The sequence below is a fragment of the Macaca fascicularis genome, chromosome 7, assembly GCF_037993035.2.
Source record: "Macaca fascicularis isolate 582-1 chromosome 7, T2T-MFA8v1.1".
Lineage (NCBI taxonomy): Eukaryota > Metazoa > Chordata > Mammalia > Primates > Cercopithecidae > Macaca > Macaca fascicularis.
In genome coordinates, this window is record NC_088381.1 from 163,706,002 (window position 1) to 163,727,948 (window position 21,947).

The 21,947-nt window shown below is 45.3% G+C and overlaps 1 long non-coding RNA gene across 2 annotated transcripts in view; it reads left to right on the forward strand.

Moving 5' to 3' along the window:
- LOC141406919 (uncharacterized) overlaps positions 1-21,671 on the forward strand; it is a 44,893-nt gene extending 23,222 nt beyond the window's left edge. The window contains exons 2-6 of one of the 2 annotated variants that reach the window (XR_012416093.1): positions 5,550-5,658; positions 9,111-9,296; positions 9,447-9,559; positions 21,012-21,098; positions 21,486-21,671. This is a non-coding gene — a long non-coding RNA (uncharacterized lncRNA). Of the gene's footprint in view, positions 1-5,549; positions 5,659-9,110; positions 9,297-9,446; positions 9,560-9,895; positions 10,453-21,011; positions 21,099-21,485 lie in introns of those variants that run through there. The other variant, XR_012416094.1, reaches the window with a different exon arrangement.
- The last annotated feature ends 276 nt before the right edge of the window (positions 21,672-21,947 follow it).

Sequence of the window (21,947 nt, forward strand, 5' to 3'; positions counted from 1 at the left end):
AAAGACCTAATTCCTGCCTCTTTCTCCTGCTCTGATGGAGCTGACAACAGCACAAATGGGAGAGGGAGAATGTAGCAAGGACGCTGAAGGACAGAGAGTTGTCCAAGCCACCAGGAAGGTGGAAGTGGGAATTCATTTTCTGTGCGATTGGGTGGTTCCTTAGAGAGGAAAAAACATAGACTAAGAAAAATGTATTATTTGTGGAAATCAAGTTCATATTGCGGGTATAAGAAATGTCTTTGTGGGTTGACAGCATTTCTTGAACATGAGCCTTTATTTTTGGAGCTCCTCCAACGTACCATGCACTGTCACCTTAACAGTTCCTTACAGTGAACCCATAGAGTCAAGAGTCAACTGCATTTTTGCAGAACTGAGGCTCAGAGAGGTTGAGGGTTGTCCTAGGTATCCAGGTAGCGAGCAACAGAGCAAGAATTTGAACTCAGGTTGTAATGCTTCATTGTATGTGTCAACTTGACTGTGCAAAGTGATGCCCAGATAGCTGCTAAAGCACTATTTCTGGGTGTGTCTGTAATCTCTTTCTGGAAGAGATTAGCATTTGCATGGGTAGACTGAGTAAAGAAGACCTGTTCTCACCAAGTAAGCAGGCATCATCCAATCCACTGAGGGCCCAGATTGAACAAAAACACAGAGGAAAGGTGAATTCTCTCTCTTTGCTCTGACTGGGACATCCATCTTCTTCTGCCCTTGGACATTAGAGAGTTTAGTTCTGGGGCGTTTGAACCCAGTAACTTATAGCAGCTGTCCCCCAACCCTATCTCAATTGTCAGGCCTTTAGACTTGGAAAAAAGTACACCACTAACATTCCTGGTTCTCCAGCTTGCAGAAAACAGGTCATGGGGCTTCTCAGGATCTATAGTCTCAAGAGCCAATTCCCATAATAAATCTCCTCATGTATATCCCAATGGTTCTCTTTCTCTGGAGAGCCCTGACTTATGCCCAGGTTGAACAACCATTCCGGGGTTCTTTTTCCACCTTGCCATATGGCTTCTTAGAACAAGACAAGGCCTCCACTGTGGTTTGAGTCAGAAGACTCATGAAGGTTGTATGAAAGAGTTAGTGGTATTTATGAAGAATGGCTAGGGAAATACTTTTGTTCCTTTGTGAGGAAGTGGGCACCGTGGAGTGGGGATAGATTGGAGGGCCCTCTAGGAGAACGAGGCCACATGAACAAAGCTGAAGATCATGAAGCATTTTAGGTAACTGCTAATAATAATAAGTAGAATTATTAATATTAATGCTGGCTGCTATTTCTGAGAGTAAATTCTGTCTCAGGAACTTCACATGCATCATCTTCCATCCTCACAACTGTCCTGGAAAATAGATTGTATTCCTAATGTGCAGATGAGTGGTTGAGACTCAGTGAGACCATACCTTGTTCAGGATCCCATGGTAAATACGTGGTGGAGCCCAGATGCTATTACAAAGCCCAGTGAGGCAGGAAAGCAGGAGTCATAAAAGGGAGGACATCTGGGGCTCAATAGAAGTGGGGAACCCCAAGAGGGCCCATCAACTCCTCCCAGTGGCAGAAAAGATGGTTTTCAGAACCAAGTCCATTCATTCTCTTTCCTGTGCTCCTTCCCATGGCTTTCAGCTCAAAGACACAACTGACTCTCTAAGACCAAGAGAGAGCAATACTATTAAAAACACTCGCTTTTCCTCAGTGACTTCTCTAGCTCATGGCCCTCCAGACAGAACAAAGGGCTCCCAAAATTCCTAGTGTGGAATCACAGAATGGCCCAGGCTTGAACCATCTTTATTCCCAGAGACAGTCACAGGGATGCATGGTAAGGGACAGTCTTGGCAGGGCCTGTGAGGAGAAAGTGGAATCAGCAGGATGATGGGGCTGGCCTTTGCAACATGGATGCCTGTTTTTGGTGTGCCGGTACTACACACATGCATTCACACATATATGCAGATACATGTACTCACACATACACACACACACAATAAAAACACCCACAGACATGCATGCTTTTCCATTTATTTGTGATTGGTGTGCCCCAGAGAAGAGTCTCTTACCAGCTGCTCTAGTTGTTTCTGACTTCTGGAAGAGTCTGCACAGAGAAATTCCCAGTGTATCCTACATCTTATTCTTGGTGTGAACCAGGAACACGCACTCGTTCCTATTTGGCTATAGTCAGTATTCACAGCTTTCTACTGTTTCTTTTAAAAGAAGGAAACTAAAATAATATAATTCAATGTTGTCCAATCAGCTTTGATTACTGTTGGTCCGTGTGTGTGAAGTGCTGTGCTGGCTTGAATGGGAAATTCAAAAATCAAGAAGGTAAGGTCCAGTCCTTAAAGCCCCTAGAGCAAGGGTTGACAAACCATAGCACTTGGGCTAAACCCAGCCCACCACTTGTTTTTGCAAATAAAGTTGTATTGGAACACAGCCATCCTCATTCATTTAGATGTCTCTGGTTACTTTCGTGCTCTAATGGCAGAGTTCAGTGGTTGCTACAGAGACTGTATGGCCCACAAAGCCTAAAATATTTACAATCCAATTCTTTAAAGAAAAAATTTATATACCTTAGCCCTAGAGGACTGTATTGGAGAGAATACATGTACCCCAAAAGACAAAGAGCTTGACCAGTCAGCCGTGCTAGGTGCCCTGTGCCTTTGTGGACAATAAGTGGCTTCAGAGTGCAGAGGAAGGGTATGTGTGGGCTGAGGTAATCAGGAACGGCTGCTTGGTGGAGGCAGGCTCTGGGTTTTTTAGTGTACAGGAGTGTAGGATGGAGTAGTGGTGGGATGGGCACGAGGTTGTTTCAGGTGTGGGCATTGGGGTGAGTTCAAGTCCAGAGGTAAGCACAGATCATGCGGGGGTGAACATTTGTGGTTTGGAGCTAATCATCATCCACTCAGCCATGGCTAGTCAGAGCTCCGATTTCCTCTGAAAGTCATCACAATTTGCTTCTAATGAAGGTGACCTCCTCCCTGCTTCCAAGAGCATGCAACTCAGGCCTGGCCAATCAGAGCCTCAGGTCCCCCTCTGATGATAGTGATTGGCTCAGGGATGGGCACATGACCCAGCTCTGGCTGCAGAGCCAAAGAGCCCCAATCCTAGACTTGTTTTTGTCATTGAGGAAGTTGATTGTCCGCTCTCCAATCTTCTGGTTGTGAACAAAAGATGGTGTGACTGAGGCAGCCACCTTCCCAGTTCTGGCCCCACAGGTTGAGCCTTGAATCCAGCAGGGCCTGCCCCTCCACCTCTCCCTACACTTTCCCATTATATGAACATATTTTCGGTTTTGCTTATGGCCATTTGGGATGAGCTATTTAATACTTGTTGCTTGCAAACAGAAGAGCTAAACAGATCTGGCATATTTGGGGATGCTCGGGTTTTTTTGTTTTTTTTGTTTTGTTTTGTTTCTTTTGTGATGGAGTCTTCTCGCTCTGTCGCCCATACGAGGGTGCAGTGGCACACTCAGCTCACTGCAGCCTCCACCTCCCGGATTCACGCCATTCTCCTGCTTCAGCCTCCTGAGTAGCTGGGACCACAGGCACCCACCACCACGCCTGGCTAAGTTTTTGTATTTTTAGTAGAGACGTGGTTTCGTCCTGTCAGTCAGGGTGGTCTCGATCTCCTGACCTCATAATCCGCCCGCCTTGGCCTCCCAAAATGCTGGGATTACAGGCGTGAGCCACCGCGCCCAGCCAGGATGCTCGTTTTTTCTGTGGGCTGAGAGTAGCCAGCTCAGACCAAGCCTCTGACAAGAGAGCCTGAAGTACTGGGAAGACGGATTTACCCCTCCTGGGGGCGATTTTGGTGAAGCCCCTAATTTGGGTGAAGTTTTGAGGTCCATCTAAGATTGGGCGAATGGCCTCCCTGGGAAAACAAGAAACAGGACACAGGCGGCTGTGGGTGGACAGGCCCCAAGTTATTTCCGATGGAACCTGCTGGAGGGAGCGTAGCACAGCAGTTAAGAGCCTGGGCTGCCGTGTTTGATGTCTGGGTCCAAACTGGCTTCTCAGGCTTTGCCTCCTGTTGGTTAAGCCATGCCAGGCTCCCTGCCAATCTGCTGACAATGAAGAAGGCAATCTTACATAGACTTGGGCTGCTCTGGTCCCTACAGAGTTACACCTCGCATTGTTTTAATAAATTAATAAACTGGCCTTCTGCTTCTTACTTCGCTGCTGTGGGCTGGGTTAGTGGACATCTACTGAGAACTGGAAAATTCAGTTTCTATGAATGCAAGGTTGAAGGCTGACTCTGGATTGCGAAACATTGACCAGGAGGCCTCTGGGAGACAGGTTGTCAAGCGTGGTAGCTCCCTGTTGCTGCCCGTGCCAGCATGCTTAGATTCTTGTCCAACATTTACTGATCATCTTCTGTGGCATTGTACATGCTTGGCCTCTTTTAATTGTCCTGCCCTCACTGTTGAGGAGTTTCCAGTTGGGAGACCTGCCCCAGGGGCCTAGATGAGGATGCTACAGTGGAGGGGTAGAAGGAGGAGGGGCAGCTGCCTGTAATCCTCAGAACAGCCCTCCTCTGTAGCACACTCTGAGCCTCATTTTGAAGTGACTGATCTTCTGCTTTTAAGATCAATAGCTCTGAAACGTGTTCAAAGGGAAGTGGAAGGGTGAAATATAGCAGCAGCCTTCAAACTGGATTTCTGATTCTGTTGGCCAAACCAAGCCCTGAGGCTGTGGCTCATAAATTGTTCTGTGTCTCCCACGCCAGCTACCTGCACAAGAAGGACAGTGATGGCAGGTGGGACAGCAGGGCTGGTAATGGGGTTTGATTGACAACGGTGTCAGGGACGTCTGCCCTGTGTCACTGAGGCTGTTGGTACCTGATGGATAAGAATCAGGCTGCCTGCCCCAGCCAGGCCCACATGGGGACAGCAGGGTCTTAGTGGGGCTCCTCAGAAGCCAGCAGTCTGAGGTACTGAGACATTGTAAGCCATTCTCAAATCCACACTGAGGACTTTTCTTACTCATTGTTTTCTTCTTCCCTGGATTCCTAATTTTGAAAATGTGGTTGCCTAACTCTGTATATAAAGTGATGTAATAGTTAAGTAACTGTATCCATCAGAATTCCTTCCAGATAGAGCCCATATTCCTAGTTGCTAGAATATACAAAGAATGCTCAAAGCTCAACAGTAAAAAACCAATCTACTTAGAAAATGAGCAAAAAATGTGAACAGACATTTCACCAAAGAGGATATAGAGATGGTAAACAACCACGTGAAAGCGTATCCAACCTCATTAGTCATTAAATGAGTGCAAATTAAAATCACGAGATACCCCTACACACCTATCAGAATGGCTAGAATACAAAATAATGAAGACACCAAATGCTGGCAAGAATGTGGAAAAACTAGATGTCTCCTACATTGCTGGTGGGAGTAGAAAACGGTACAGCCACTTTGGAAAGCAGCTTGGCAGTTTCTTGTAAAAGTAGACAAGCAACTACCATGCAACCCAGAAATAAAAACTTGTGTTCACACAAAACCTGTATCCAAATGTTCCTAGCAACTGTGTTCATCATCGAGACTGGAAACCATTCAAATTTCCTTCCACAGGTGAATGGTTTAACGGTTGTGTGTGCATACCATGGAATACTATTCATTGATAACGAGGAGTGAACTATTAACAGATACAACAATTTGGATGAATTTCCAGATAATTATGGTGAGTGGATAATATCAATTCCAAAACATTATATACTGTATGATTGCATTTTGATGGCAATCTTGAAAGAACAAAAGTATAGAAATGGTGACTAGATTAGTACTTGCCAGGCGAGTGGGGAGGAGATGGCTCTGGCAATAGAAGCGTGGCTTGAGGGGTACCTCTGATGGACCTGTTTCACATCTTGATTGTGGTGGTGATTACACGAATCTGTGCATCTGATAAATTGCACAACTAAATGTGCACATGCACACTCACACACACAAATGAGTGCATGTGAAAGGAAATCCGATATAGTGGATCATATCTAATATGGTGGGTCATATCTGAATACAGTGGATTATCAACCAGGGCTTTCTTGGTTATGATGTTGTACTACAATCATACCATAGGAGGAAAGTGAATGAAGAATATATGGAATCTCTCATATTATTTTTTCCAACTGTATGCAAATCTACCATTATTTCTCAATAAAATATTAAAAAAAGAGAAACAGAATTTTAGCCATGGAGTTAATTTAATTAATGTGTTGTTTTGACCCATTTACCTTTTGGGGTAGATAAATCCAAATTGCTGTGACTGGTCCCAGAAGGACCTATAAAAGTTCTATGGTCGGTCCTAGGAGAGTGTTCTCTGGAAAGTGGCCCAGGATCAATAAACGGCTGCTGTCTACCTTTGAGGGCGCTACCTCCAAACACAGTCACGTTGGAAGTCGGGGTGTCAACCTAGGAATTGGGGGGAAACACAAACCTTCAGTCCTTAATGGGAATCCAAGTCAGGGGGGTCATAAGTTGAGTGTCAGAAGAGAAAGATGAAGGAGGTATTATTAGTGCCGGTGGGCCAAACCTGAAGTCTGGACACTTACTTAATCATTACATTGATTCATATAGTAAATATTCACCAGGTACATATATATTGAGTGCTGGGCTAGTTTCTGATGATGCAAAAATGAATGGCTTTATTGTCTTTGTCCTCAAGGCCCTCATGGTCTAGTGTAGAAGACAGGCTGTAAATATTTACCACTCAGTATGATATGTGCTGCTGCAGAGCGTGATTTGGGCGTTATGGGGAACCAGAGGGCATGGAGCCTGGTTTGGAGGGCTAGGGAAGACTTTCTGAAATATGGGAGACAAGTTGAAACCTATCTGGCGGCAACATGCAGGAGGAGGCGGGACATTCATGGCACAAGGCCAGCATGGCAGCAGTGTGAGGTGTGATGGGCGCGATCCATTCGAGGAACTGCCAGGTGCCCCATCTGGACCAATATGTCCGAGCTGGGGGCCTGGCATGAGGGTCATGCGGTCCTGTGGGTGCCAAAACAAGGTGGTTAATTTTATCCTAAAAACAATTGGCATCTACTGAGGAGTTTTCTTTGGGAAGATGTAAAATTAAATTAGAATGGGCAATGTATCTCTGGAAGCAGAGTGAAGGGGGAGCTGGAGGGGCAAGCCCAGAGGCAGGGCCGACACTGAGCCGCATGGTCCCTGCAATGGACAATGTGAGCCTGAGGTAAATGGGCTGATGTGGGACTGTTGGATGCAAGGTGACAGGCTAAGTAGGGACCGTCATTGCTCCCAGTCACACTGCAAGCTGCAGCAGGGCAGAGCCACATCTGATTTGACCCCAGTGCCTGACCAGAGTTGGGGCTCAGAGTTTGTTGAGTGAATTCTTACTGCATGGCCAGGGTTTCTGGTCCTGGCAGCTGGGTGGATGGAGGGGTCATATGGAGAATCCTGGAGTGCAGTAGTAGCCATGTGTGAAGAGTCAAGCAGGTCTGCAGCCTGAGGATGAGTGTGGCAGCAGGAGGGTCCTCTGGGAGCTGGTCATGAGTTTGATATGGACCGTGGGATGGGGCCCAATTTTGTTTGTATCCTGGGGTACAGATCACAGCTCCATGAAGGTTTGAGCTAGGCAGGTGAGCCATGCTGGGAGCAAAGATGGTGGTGGCTAGGTACTTGCTTGTCCCTACCAGAAGGGCTGTCTGAATTGGTTTGGCCTGAATAGTTACAAAGATCTGCCCAGATGGCAGGAGAGCTCCTTGCCCTTAAGTAGCAGGTGTGGCTGAGAAGGAGGAGTCAGAGCTGGAGAGGGGTACCAGGATAGGGTGAGGTGAACAAGCTGGGTATGGGTGCACAAGGCTGGAGCACCAGTCCTATGTATGAAGATGGGAGTCAGCTTTTCTGCTCCTATTTGACCCCCTCTTCCTAGTGGTTCCCCACCAAGGTGGGAACAGACACATTAGGACAAGGACACTGCCAGCATTGGCTGCTGTTCTGGGAGCAAAAGCATGGCTGCCATGTGAGTTTTTGTCTTCAGTATAGTCACGGTGCTGAGAATCATGCCTTGAAATCCGGCAGCTCTGTTAAAAACTGAGCAAGGTGTACTTCGGGGTTGTATTGAGAAGGGTGGTGTTCAGCTAAATCAGGAGGGAAGGCCAAGGAAAATCAGGCCTAGTACATGTCAACAGGTGGGATCCAATAGCCAAGCACATGGTCCTGCACACTGTACTACCCAATGTTCACAGCAAGGATTGCAACTTCTCACCAGGGCATCGAAAATTTGCCTTCATGTCAACCACCACCTCAGCCCTTGACTTTGCCTAACAGACTCTTCCCAGGTCAATAGCCACTTCCTCCCTGGGGCTTAACAGGCATTCCTTGAATCCTGCCCTGGGCAGTTAGTCCTTCCCTTTTTTGTGAACTCATGGCTGTTTTCATTGTCTACACACAGAGCAGTGGTCTAGGGAGTGAAGGGTTTGGGAATGGACCTTTTCCTTTCTTAGCTTGCTATAGGGAATGTGTTTCAACTAAGTAAAGTGGAAAAACAGAAGTACAAAGCAAGGGTCCCAGACCTGAGGGCTCTGTAGCTCTGGAATCTGGATTTTATTCCAGATTCAACACTTAGCAGGGAGCTGAAGTGGTCAGCCCTGTGCTTTACAAGGCTGATTGGGCAGCACCCATAGTAGAATTGTCAGCATAAAGTAATTGAAAGGATCAGAATCCAGGGTTTTTAAAGTTGTTTTTATTTGCTTTCAAGTTTACTTCTCTTTAATCGGTCTCACTTTATTGACCAGGCTGGTTTCGAACTCCTGGGTTCAAGTGATTTCTCCTGCCTCAGCTTCCGAAAGTGCGGGGATTACAGGCGTGAGCCACTGCACCCAGCCCAGAATCCAGTTTTAAAGAGTTTATTCAAGCCAAAAGCTGGGAGTGACCGTCTGAGAAACACAGACTCCAGGGAAATGGAGCCAGGGCTCTGAACTTAAAAGTTAAAGTCTTGCTGACATAGGCAGAAAACAAAGAAATTTAGTAACCTTGTAGAACATTTTCTTGTATAACATTTCTTGTTTAACTTTGTTGTTTAACATTTTCTATGCGAGGCTGGTTTATGAGTTACAAGGTACAATTAATTAGAGGTTGTTCCCCTGCCCCCACCTTGTTTTCTTTTCTCTACAGCTTGTTTTCATTTCCTTTCCAATTTAAGAATGTGTTTAACATTCTACCCCAGACAATGTGATGGTCATGAAGTCTCTGGAGAGAGGAAAGAGGGAGTTAATCTATACTGAAGATCAAATCACCAGTGAAGAGGAAAGGGGTCTTCCCTGGAGCCCTTCAGTCATATACAACATTTTACACAACAATGTAAGTAAGGAAAAAGGCTGATCTATAATCAGAGAAACGAAGGTTGCATCTGCCTGTTTACATGACTCAGGTCCCATGATCAAATTCCCTTAAGGCTCAGAATATTTTAAAGTTCCAACAGCTTAGATTTTGAATTGCTTATTTTCACAGAATGGATCTGCCTAAGGAGGTATGTGTGGGAGAAGATTCCAGAAGGTCTTGAGACACTCCAGATGAAGGTTGGTGTGGGGCTGTGCTGCTGGAGCACCAGAGAGTGAAAAGAGGCAAGTGATTTATAGTGTCATCAAATATCGACAAGTTTGGGTTTTCCTTTAGAGTTGGGCAAGGCCTGGCTTGACTTCTTTCTCTGCCGGTCTCCATGAGGCTCAAACATGGTCTGATTTTCAGGTTCTGAAAAAACTCTCAGGGAAAAAGCAGCTTCCATTCTGTTTTTTGCACTTTCTGAATTCCACTTCCCTTTGATTTTTGGCCTGGTAATTTCTGTCTTACCAGCTTTTAGATGTCCTTGAGATTTTTCTTTTCTTTCATTTGTTTTTTTTCTTGAGAAAGGGTGTAAACCAAAAACTCTTTTATTCTTTTTTTTTTTTCTTTTGAGACAGGATGTACACCAAAAAGAAAATTCTGAGGCACCCCCACCCTTCAACCATCTGAATGGATTTCCTCCTGGGCCAGAGCACTCTTAACCTGAAAGACTGGTTCAGGCCATGATGGGAAGTAGAGGTCAGACAGGACTCATTATACCTCTCTGATGAGAAGCATTTACAATCTATTCTCTCTGAAGCCTGCTACCTGGAGGCTTCATCTGTAGGGTAAAACTTTGGTCTCCGCAACCTCCTATTGCAACACAGACATTTTCTTTCTATTGATCCCAGATCTTTAGATAAACTCAACCAATTGTCAACTAGTCAATTTTAAATCTACCTATAACCTGGGAGCCCCCAACCTCTGCCTAACAATTCAAGTTGTCCCACCTTTCTGGATAGAACCAATGTATTTTTTAAATGTATTTGATTGACATCTCATGTCTCCCTAAAATGTATAAAACAAAGCCATACCCCAATCACCTTGGGCATATGTTCTCAGGATCTCCTGAGGGCTGTGTTACAGGCCATGGTTACTGATATTTGGCTCAGAATAAATATCTTCAAATACTTTACAGAGCTTGACTCTTCACTTGTCAATAATCTCACTCTCATCCAGACTGGAGTGCAGTGGTGCAATCACGGATTACTGCAGCCTCTACCTCCCTGGGCTCAAGCGATCCTCCCTCCTCAATCTCCCAAGTACCAGAGACTACAGGCATGCACCACCATGCCTGGTTAATTTTAAAACTTTTTGTATGGATGGAGGTCTTACTGTGTTGCCCAAGCTGGTCTCAAACTTTTGGCCTCAAGTGATCCTACCACCTCAGCCTCCCAAAGTGGTGGAATTACAGGGAGAAGATTTTTATTTTATTTTTATAGAGATGGGGTCTCAGTATGTTGCCGTGGCTGGTATTGAACTCCTGAGTTCAAGCGATAACCCTGCCTCAGCTTCTCAAACTGCTAGGATTACAGGTGTGAGCCACCATGCCCAGCCTGGGAGAAGACTTTTAAAACATATTTTGTTTAGGCCGGGCGTGGTGTTGAGGTCAGGAGTTCAAGACTAGGCTGGCCAACATGGTGAAATTGTGTGTCTACTAAAAAATATAAAAAACTTAGCGAGATGTGGTGGCAGGTACCTGTAGTCCCAGCTACTTGGGAGGCTGAGGAAGAAGAATTGCTTGAACCCAGGAGGTGGAGGTTGCAGTGAGCCGAGATCACGCCACTGCACTGCAGCCTGGGTGACAGAGCGAGACTCTGTCTGAAACAAACAAAAACATGTTTTCTTGAGTTTGTTCAGCTGTGTATGCACAAGTTGATTGGAATCTCTCAGCCTGTCCCAACCCCACCCCGGAATGCTCTTCCCAGGCTTCCTAACAGGTATTCTTCTTTACCTGGATTGCATTTGTAGAAAACACTCTGCTTCAGTGGGAGGCAAGGAACAGAATCTTTCTCTGTCCAGGGCATACTCCTCCAGGTTATCTGATTCCAATTCTATGGGACCTGTCTTACAATTCTCAAAGCTACAGATAACTGATAGCAATGAAAAATAATTCTTGTCTGTGGACATGCAAATGCCTGTGTTCTGAAGAGAGACAACCCTTCCTTACCTCCCCCAAATCCCCGTTTGCTTCCATTTTGCACATTCATTTCAATATTTCTCTTCTGTTCTTTCTTTTCTCTTTTTAGGGTGTCTCCCTCTGTGCCAGGCCAGAGTGCAGTGGTGCAATCATGGCTCACTGTAGTCTCAGCCTCCTGGGCTCAAGAGATCCTCCCACTTCAGCCTCCCAAGTAGCTAGGACTACAGGCACGTGTCACCATATCTGCCTAATTAAAAAAAATTATAGAGATGGGCTCTCCCTATGTTTCCCAGGTTGGTCTCAAACTCCTGGGCTCAAGTGATCCTCCCATCTTGGCCTCCCAACTTGCTGGGATTATAGGCATCTGCCACTGTGCCCAGCCCGTTTCAGTATTTTTGATCAATAAATTTGACTTTCAGATTCTCATTTGAATTAGCTGTCACACCTCTTCAGTTTCTTCACTGGGGAATTAAATATAATCTTTAGCACATGATATTGTTTAGCTCGGTGTCCCCACCAAATCTCATCTTGAATCGTAATCCCCCTGTGTGTCAAGGCAGGGACCTGGTAGGGGATGATTGGATCATGGGGACGGTTTTCCCCATGGTGTTCCCATATAGTCAATGAGTTCTCACGAGATCTGATGGTTTTAAAGTGTTTGGCAGTTCCCCCTTCTCTCTCATTCTCTCTCTCTCTCTGGCAGCTTGTGAAAAAGATGTTCACTTTTCCTTTGCTTTCTGCCATGATTTTAAGTTTCCTGAGGTCTCCCCCAGCCATGTGGAACTGTGAGTTAATTAAACCTCTTTCCTTTATAAATTACCCAGTTTCAGGTAGTTCTTTATAGCAGTGTGCAAATGGACTAATACAGCACATATTCATTTTTATATCTATATTGAGTTATCATTTAACTTGTTTTTGAAAATTATCTTTTAACATGCATTTTTCTCTTTCTTATTATCTTCTTTTGCTAAAGCCTGTTCTCCAGTAGCTTCCTAAGAAAGGGTGCACAGGAGACCCATTTTCTGAGCCCCTCCTTATCTGACAATGTTTTTGTTTGACCTTTGATTAATAATGTGACTGGATGTTGAACTTGTGAAAGGAAAATAAAAACTCGGGACCCCAATTCAGTATGCCAAAAGGAAAAAATAAAAAGAAGCTAAAAGCTGAGTCATGCAAGAAACTGCCTTTCCTTTTGCTCCTAAGTAGATGGCTACAGATAAAAGGTTAAATATCTCCACAGGTAGCTACTCTATGTTCACCTTATCTTTTGTAAAGTGCCGATTTACTGAGCAGGAGACAGATATGTAATTGACTATTCCCTACCTGCTCTTTTCCCCTTGCAACATGTGGATTACCATACTCTTCCTCTATCCCCTCCAGAGATGAATTTTTCCGTGTCTGTTTCCCCCATTTAAATACTGAAGCCCTCACTATCATCTTTGGAGAAAGGGACAGATCATACTGTTTCTATGATTCTGTGTCCTTTTCTTCCATGCATGTCCTTAACCTTGGCAAAATACACTTCTAAATGGATTGAAACCTGTCTCAGATACTTTTTGGTTCACTAACTCTAGGATGGGAAATATTTCCCCTCAGAACTTTGAAGGCATTGTCCCCTCATCTTCTAGCACTCAGCATGGCCATTGAGATTTGATGGCATTTTAAATTGCAACATGTTTATTAACGAGACCAGTTTTTTTCTCACTAGAAGTTACACATAAAATACTTAAAATAGTTTCTGGAATTTAATGAACTGAATTAATGTTAGCTATTACTATTATTGAAATATTTTTTTTCTCTGACATTCTTTAATATTTTTATTTTTTTTCTAAAAAACAGGGTCTCACTTTTTTGCCCTGGCTGGAGGGCAGTGGTGCAATCCTAGCTCACTGCAGCTTTGAATTCCTGGGCTTAAGTATCCTCCTATCTCAGCCTCCTGAGTATCTGGGGCAACAGGCATGTGCAACTATGGCTGGCTAATTTTTTAATTTTTCATAGAGATGTGATCTCGCTATATTGTCCCGGCTGGTCTCAAATTCCTGGCCTCAAGCAATCTTTCTAGATTATAGAACTTCTTGGCTTCCACAACTGCATGAGCCAATCCTTTATAATAAATCTATATCCATCTGTATATGTCTGTGTCTGTCTCTCTACCTATCAATCTATCCATTCATCCATCCATCCATCCATCCATCCATCCATCCATCCATCCATCCATCTATTTTATTGTTTCTGTTTTTCTGGAGAACCCTGACTAATACAGAAGGTGAGCCCAACTTCTGAGGATTCTGAAGCCTCAGCCTCTTGAAGTGCTGAGATTACAGGCATGAGCCACTGCATTCAGCCTCTGATTGTCATTGACAATTATGTGCTCTAGTGTGAGTCTCTTTTACCCACTGTGCTGGGTATTCACTGGCCCTTTCAACTTGGAAACGTGTGTCCTTTGGCTTTGCAAAAATATCTGTAGCATTGATTGCCTGATTTCTCTCCCTCAGATCAGGGCTTCTGCAGCGTCTGACTCCAGGGCACTGTTCACCCCATATTCTATGAATGGCATCCTCTGGAGTTGTGCTGTTGCACCTGCACCTTTTATTTATTTATGTTGGAACACACTGGAGTCAGATGCCAGACTGCCTTGATCCTCTAATTATCTGATCTCTTTCTTCCTGTTTTCCATCTTTTTGTCTTTTCATTCTACTCTCTTCAACTCTTGGTCGAGGAATTTTTCATTTTGCTCATGCCTTAAAAAAATCTTAAGAGCCTTCTTTTGTTCCCTTTTTAAAAAAACATTCCATTGTTGTTTGATGTGTGGGCTCTACTGTTTTCTTTCTGAGCATATTATATCTAATTTTTGAAGGTTGTATTTTCTCCCTTGTTTTAATTTTCTGCAGATACTTTTTTTTTTTTACTTTCCCCAATTAGTTTGTTTCTGACTTTCTTCCTCAATCTCTCCTGAACTATTGTTTCTTTTTAAGATCAGAGCAGATTCTTAGGAACTTTTCAAACTGTATGTGGGTGGGATTGTCACCTAGAGTGCTTTTTTGGAGAGTAATTGGATGGTGTGATAATTAATTTCATGTGTCAATTTGACGGGTTCTTAGGGTGTCCAGTTAATTGGTTAAACATTATTTCTGGGTGTGCCTAAGAGGGTGTTTCCTGATGAGATTAGCGTTTGAATGGATGGACTAAATAAAGCAAGCTGCCCTCCTCAATGTGGGCGGGCACCGTACCCTTGAAGGCCTGAATAGAACAGAAAGGCAGGAGAATTTGCTCTCTTGGCCTGAACACTTGAGCTAGAACGTTGGTCTCCTCTTCTCTGTGGACTAGAACTTACACCATCGGCTCTCCTGGGTCTCCAGTTTAAAGGTGGCAGATCATGGGACTTCTTGGCCTCCATAATTACATGAGCCAATTCTTGATAACAAATCTATATCCATCAGTCTATGTGTTCTGTCTATCTACCTGTCAGTCTATCGACCAATCCAGCCATCCATCTGTCATCTGTCTATCTTACTGGTTCTGTTTCTCTCAAGAACCCTGACTAGCGAAAATGATGAGCCCAACTTCTTGTTGGGGATCCCCAGATATCAACGGGCAGAGTATCTCCTTCTGGCACCTTCAGTTTCTCCAGAAATGAACCTTTCCATTTCCATCCTAAGCGATTGCGAGGGCTGTGGACTTGCCAGGAGGGAAGGGAGCAGAGGCCCCCGCAGTTCACAATGTAGTGTTTCCCTTAAACACAGCCCCACTTTCAGCTGGGATCCCACCCTTTCCTCCCCTGAGCTTTGTGCCCTCAAGACTGGACAGGTGTGGTTTCACCACACAATCATTTGGGGTCTCCTGAGGGAGGTGGGAGGAGGGGTGTGGTCTGCTTGAGCAGGTGAGGGAAATGGATTGGGGTGCTAGCTGGTAACTGTATACTGACTTTCATTTTTAGAGGCAGAATCTCACTCTGTTGCCCAAGTTAGAGTGTAGAGGCATGATAACAGCTCACTGCAGCCTCAAATTCCTAGGCTCAAGCAGTCTACCTGCCTCAGCTTCTTAAGTGGCTGGGACTACAGGCACACACAACCATGTCCAGCTAATTTATTTTTTGTAGAGATGGGGGTCTCCTATGTTGACCAGATTGGTCTTGAACTCCTGGGTTCAAGTGATCCTCCTGCCTCAGCCTCCCAAAATGTTGGGATTGCAGGTGTGAGCCACTGTGCCCAGCCAGTATACTGACTTTCAGTCAACCTCATGCTTTCAGTGCCAGTTCTTCTTGGTGCCTGATGTTTGCAAACCCAGGATTTATTGGAGAGTCTCTGTTCTCGATGCCCACCCTGCCCCTCCACTTTCCCACACCCCCTTCAGCTTTACCATACACTGTCCTCAACTCTTCTGAGGCTGCTCCCAAGTGTTGGGTGCTTTGATCCTGTCTGCCATTGCCTGAGGTCATGTTCTCTCCATCCCTGTGGGTTAACAGCTTTTATTTTGTTCATTCCCTTACTGTCATTTTCATAGAGTTTAGGAGGTAGGGAGGAGATAGAGGCGGGAAGTTATTCTATCACATTTGTCCAGAGTCCGCCCTGTTTTGGGGCATCAGTGGGCGGAGCTGGGAAGCCATGGTGGCTGCTGAGATTTGGAAGGACAAGACCAGGAGGAAGGAAGGACGATGCTTAGGGATGGGGCTCAGGTGCGGGGTTCAGGTAGCCCGTGCGTGGTGAGGAAAGGGGGCAAATGAGGAGAGTGTGGTAGATGGTAGTGTGTCCTGTTTGTTTTGATGGTGGGTCAAAGAGGGAGGTGAGGAACGGGTGGAGAGGATTTGGCCCCACTTTGAATGCAGGGCAAGGGGAAACCAGCATCTCGGATGTGCCTCAGTTTGTGCAGGGCTAAGTGGGACCTAGAACAGGAGGGGCAGACTTGGACAGGAGGACAGTGAGCTCAACTGGGGACCTCTGGAGTTTGCAGTGAATATGCAGGGTCCTGGGTGTGACGCTTGGGTTGTTTATCTGGCCTAGGGCAAGTGACCAGCAGGCACATGCCTCCAATCCAGCCAGGCTGCAGGTGTTAAAAATCTCTGTAGTCACGTTTTCTGGCTTCTCTGAACAGCGCCTGTAGGTGCTCACACATGTACACATGCATGCATATATATATATACACACACACACACGTGTATACATTTATATACATATATTTAGATATATTTATGTATATACATATATTTATATATTTTTATATTTAAATATATTTATATATTATATATGTATGCACACACATGCACACAGATGTACACACACATATGCACATATACATATGAGCACACATACCCTGCAACTCAGACCTTTCCTTTCAGAGCTACCCCTGACTGAGACTTCCTTGCCATGTTAAAAATGAGCATCTCTTTTAGAGTAGTGTAATAGAACGTGGCACTTCTTGATAAAAATAGAATTCTTTGACTTCTGCCCAGGCTGCCTGGTAGGCAGGCTCACAGCCTCGTTCTTTCTCAGCTTTCCACGTTATTAATTTTTAGTGCCAAAAGACAGTTTTGCTGCTCCAGGCCTCCAGCCAACCTCTACTAGGTTGGAAGTCCCTTCTCAGCCTAATTCCCATTAGCACAAGGCTTGGAGAAGCCCCTTCCTCACTCTGATCCCGCTGCCTGGAGCTGGCAGATCCGCTCCTCACCCAGCAGCCAAGACTCATGCTTCTGGTTTAGAAGGGTCCGTCCTGACAGCTATCTCCGCTGGGCAGCCCAGGGCTTCTCTGGACACAGGACCCTGCCAATGTATTACTCACGGTGGCACCAGATAGACACAGCTTCACCCAGCGATCTGCCGGCACTACTCTCTCTTCCTCCAGTCCTGGGCTTCTTCGTGTCTAAACCACGTGGAGAACAAGAGAACTAGGATCAGCTCTTTTGGAGATAAAAGTCACCTTCCAGCCTGGAGTCAGTGGCGTAGTCTCAGCCCGGGTCTGGAGACAGGGAGAAGGCTGCCGTGCCCGCCAGCCCCATCCAGCCCCAGCTGGCAGCAGTGTGAAATCGTGCTTGCTAAAATGAGCCTGCTTTTGGCCTGGATGTGTGTTTCCCAACAATTCAGAGACCTAGAGAATGGGAAAGGCAAACATTGTATTCCCACTTCCCTCGGCAAAAAGAGAACGGTGCCGCAGCCACAGGCAAGGCGCAGCCACAGGCAAGGCGGGTTAGAAAACCTGTTTGCTGGCAAATTATTGTCTGTAACTTGCCTCCTTAGTTCTTACAACACTCTCTCCTTCCCCCTCCTCCCCTCCCATGGTCCAACCCTGAGGGTCCCACAAGCAGCTGGGAGGCCTCCGATGTTATCTCAGAGCGCCTGATCTGCTGACATTTGAAAATCTTCTGGCTATAACTTGCTCATTTAGCAGCTGCTGTTCTGCAGGACTGAATCCTCCTAAATGAGACCCTACACAGAAAAGTACAAAGTAAACAGCCATCGCCTGAGTCCCCCGAGCCAGAGATAGCCTTTGGGTACATTTTGCAATATTTTGTTTTGTTTGCTCTCAGCCTGGACTTGCCCCCCTTTTTAGCACAGTCAAGTTCTACTACATATACTTAAAAAAATTCCTTGTTCTTTTTGTTTGGCATTACATCCTAAGCATTTCCCTGCATCATCCAACCTCTATGGGATGTCATTTTTCACATACACACAGCGTCCTCTGGTGTGGTTGTATGACACGTCACTTAACTATTCCGCACCCAAAGCCTCCCCTTTTCCAAACTCTTCCTTGGGATCTCCTGAAGGTAACAGCAAGATCGGAGCAGCGCTGGATGGATCCTACTCTCAGTCCCCTGTCTGGGAACGACCCTGAACCTTAACAGGGATGTTAGCTTCCTAGGGCTGCTGTAACAAATCCCACAAACTGAGTGCCTTCAAACATTGTCTGGTAGTTCTGGAGGTCAAAGGTGCAGAATGAGTTTTACTGGGCTGGAACCAAGGTAGGGCCGTGCTCTCTCCTGAGGCTGTAGGAGAGAATCTGCTTCCTGGCCTTTTCTAGCTTGGAGAGCTGCATTCCTTGGCCCATGGTCCCCTTTCCTCCTCTTCGAGGCCAGCAGCGTAGCATCCTCAGATCTCCCTCTGCTTTCATCTTCACATTGCCTTTCCTTTTCCGCAGTCAGATGTCCCTCTGTCCCTCTTATAAGGACACTTGTGTGATGACATTTAGGGCCTATGTCAGCGATCCAGGATCATATATAGATCTAGAACTTAATTTTTTTTTTAGATGTGGTCTCACTCTGTCACCCAGCTTGGAGTGCAGTAGCACCATTTCGGTTCACTGCAACCTCCGCCTCCTGGGTTCAAGCGATTCTCCTGCCTCAGCCTCCCAAGTAGCTGAGATTACAGGTGTGCACCACCACCTCCAGCTAACTTTTTTGTATTTTTAGTAGAGACAGGGTTTTGCCATGTAGGCCAGGCTGGTCTCGAACTGCTGACCTCAGGTGATCTGCCTCGGCCTCCCAAAGTGCTGGGATTACAGGCATGAGCCACCGTGCCTGGCCTCAAGATCTATAACTTAATCTTAAGCAGTGTCTGTGAAGTTTATTTTGCCACATGAAGTAACACTCATAGGTTCCAGAGACAAAGACCTGGATAGATCTGTGGGGACATCGTGCAGCAGACCACACCAACCCAGGGGTCTAACCCTGAACCTTGAGGCTAGTGAGTGTGCCCTTGGCCCCTCTCTGCTCCGTCCCCTGATGTTTACTTGTGGAGTACCCGTGCTGAATGCTCGGCTAGATTTCCTTCTGAGTGCAAGAAGAATGTGACTGCTGTTTCAGCTTGCAAATCTCACAGTGAATTTGTCTTGGGCCCCTGGTAACCTGCAGCTATACAGGAAAGGAAATTCTGGAAAATGTATTTCTAGCTTAGCTACATTGACCCAGCACAAATCCACACAAAAGCACAGACCTCTGTGTTTTTAGGTTAAGAAATGGAGTAGCTTCTGGGCTGAGGTATTCTCCCACTCTTCATTCAGACACCTTTCCTCTCAGATGGTCTCTGAGGCCTCTCACAAAAAGTCCCTGTGGCCTCAGCAGCTGGACCTGATTGCTGTTGGCTCACTTCTTCTCAGGAGCTTTACTGTGGTTGAGATGATTTCTTATTCTATACTTGTTTAAAGTTACGTTATTCTTTTTTTTTTTTTTTTTTTTTTTTTTTTTTGAGACAGAGTCTCGCTCTGTCACCCAGGCTGGAGTGCAGTGGCACGATCTCGGCTCACTGCAAGCTCCACCTCCCGGGTTCACGCCATTCTCCTGCCTCAGCCTCCCAAGTAGCTGGGACTACAGGCACCTGCCACCACGCCCAGCTAATTTTTTGTATTTTTAGTAGAGACGGGGTTTCACTGTGTTAGCCAGGATGGTCTCCATCTCCTGACCTCGTGATCTGTCCGCCTCAGCCTCCCAAAGTGCTGGGATTACAGGCGTTATCGGGAGAACCCGCTCCCAATGTTTAACGTGGGTTCTTTACTATTTCCTAAGTGTCTCCACTGGGTTGAGAAATAAAGGGAAAGAGCACAAGAGAGAGAAATTTAAAGCTGGGTGTCCGCGGGAGACAGCACATGTCAGCAGGATCCGTGATGTTTCCCCAGCTGTAAAACCAGCAAGTTTTATTAGCGATTTTCAAAAGGGGAGGGAGTGCACAAATAGGGTGTGGGTCAGAGATCACATACTTCACAAGGTAATAAAATATCACAAAGCAAATGGAGGCAGGGCGAGATCGCAGGACCACTGGATGAGGTGAAATTAAAATTGCTAATGAAGTTTCGGGGCACGCATTGTCATTGATAACATCTTATCAGGAAACAGGGTTTGAGAGCAGACAACCTCTGACCAAAATTGATTAGGCGGGAATTTTCCTCCACCTAATAAGCCTGGGAGCGCTACAGGAGACCGAGGCTTATTTCATCCCTTGGGCTTTAACCATAAAAGACGGACGCCTTAAAAGGGGCTGTCTATAAGCCTACCTTCAGGGCGCATTGTCCTTCTCAGGGATGTTCCTTGCTGAGAAGAAGAATTCAGCAATATTTCTCCTATTTGCTTTTGAAAGAGGAGAAATATAGCTCTGTTCCGTCCGGCTCACCAGCAGCCAGTTCAAAGTTACCTCTCGTGTTACCTGAACATCACTGTTATCCTGTTCTTTTTTTTAAAGATACCCAGATTTCATATTGTTCAAACATACATGCTCTACAAACGATTTGTGCAGTTGACACAATCATCACAGGGTCCTGAGGTGACATTCATCCTCCTCAGCTTACAAAGAAGAAGACAGGATTAAGAGGTTAAAGTAAAGACAGGCATAGGAAATCACAAGGATATTCATTGGGGAAGTGATAAGTGTCCATGAAATCTTCACAATTTATGTTCAGAGATTACAGTAAAGACAGGTGTAAGAAATTATAAAAGTATTAATTTGGCCTCCGTTCGGGGTCCTTGACTTCATGCAACAGGCGTGAGCCACCGTGTCTGGTCACATTATTCTTATATAAAAAACAAATACTCATCTGGGGAAAGAAATCATTAGCCATTTTCCTGTTTTTGCCAGATGCACAACAGGTGGAGGTGACTGAAAGCGAAAGTGGAAGTCATGATGGGTGATCACTAGTGCTGTCCGGTGAAATCAATCACAAAGGTAATTTTCCACTTTTACTGAATAAGCGTGCTATTCTACAATAAACTCCCTAACAAATGTAGCTTTTCAAGGTCCTTAGGACTGTTACCTTTCAATATTACTGGGAAGTTCTTTGCTCTTCTTAGCAGACTGCAAAACTCAACTCTGTGATGACAAGATACGGAATAAATGCATGTTAACTGAAATTCTAGGCTCACACCTATGTGAGCTTTTCTGTCTCTAACAAGATGTCAGGGCCGGTTCAGGGAGTTCATCTCCAGCCACCTGTGCTAATCATTGCCCATCCTTTCCAAGTATCTAATGACACTCCCAACCGAGGTCTCTATAATTTCCAGCCAAAAATGAGTTACAACATATGGAACACCTAATTTTCTGTTTCCATTCTAGTTATTTTCTTCTTATGAGCTTGTGGGCTCCATCTACCCAGCCTCTGGGCAAATGCTCATCTGACTTCCATAGACACACAGCAAGCAGACAGCTACACAAAGAAGAAGAGGGAGAATATTTACCAGCCATGGAACATCTGCTGTGTGCTTATATCTCATATGCATTGTCTCTAATTATCAAAAGAAGGTATTATTATTATTATTATTCCCCATTCACTGACGACAAACTGAAGATCAGGTTGGTTAAATATTTGTCCAACATTAACTTAGCATTTGGGCATCATAGTTGGATTAAAACTCGGGCCTGCTCATCTCCAAAAACACCCTAAGCCTTACCACACTCATGGGACATGGTTGCAGCTGCAGATTCTGAAAGGAAAATTAAAACTTGGGAACCCAATTCACTATGCCAAAAAGGCAAAAAAAAAAAAAAAAAGCTGAAAGCTGAGTCATGCAAGAAGCT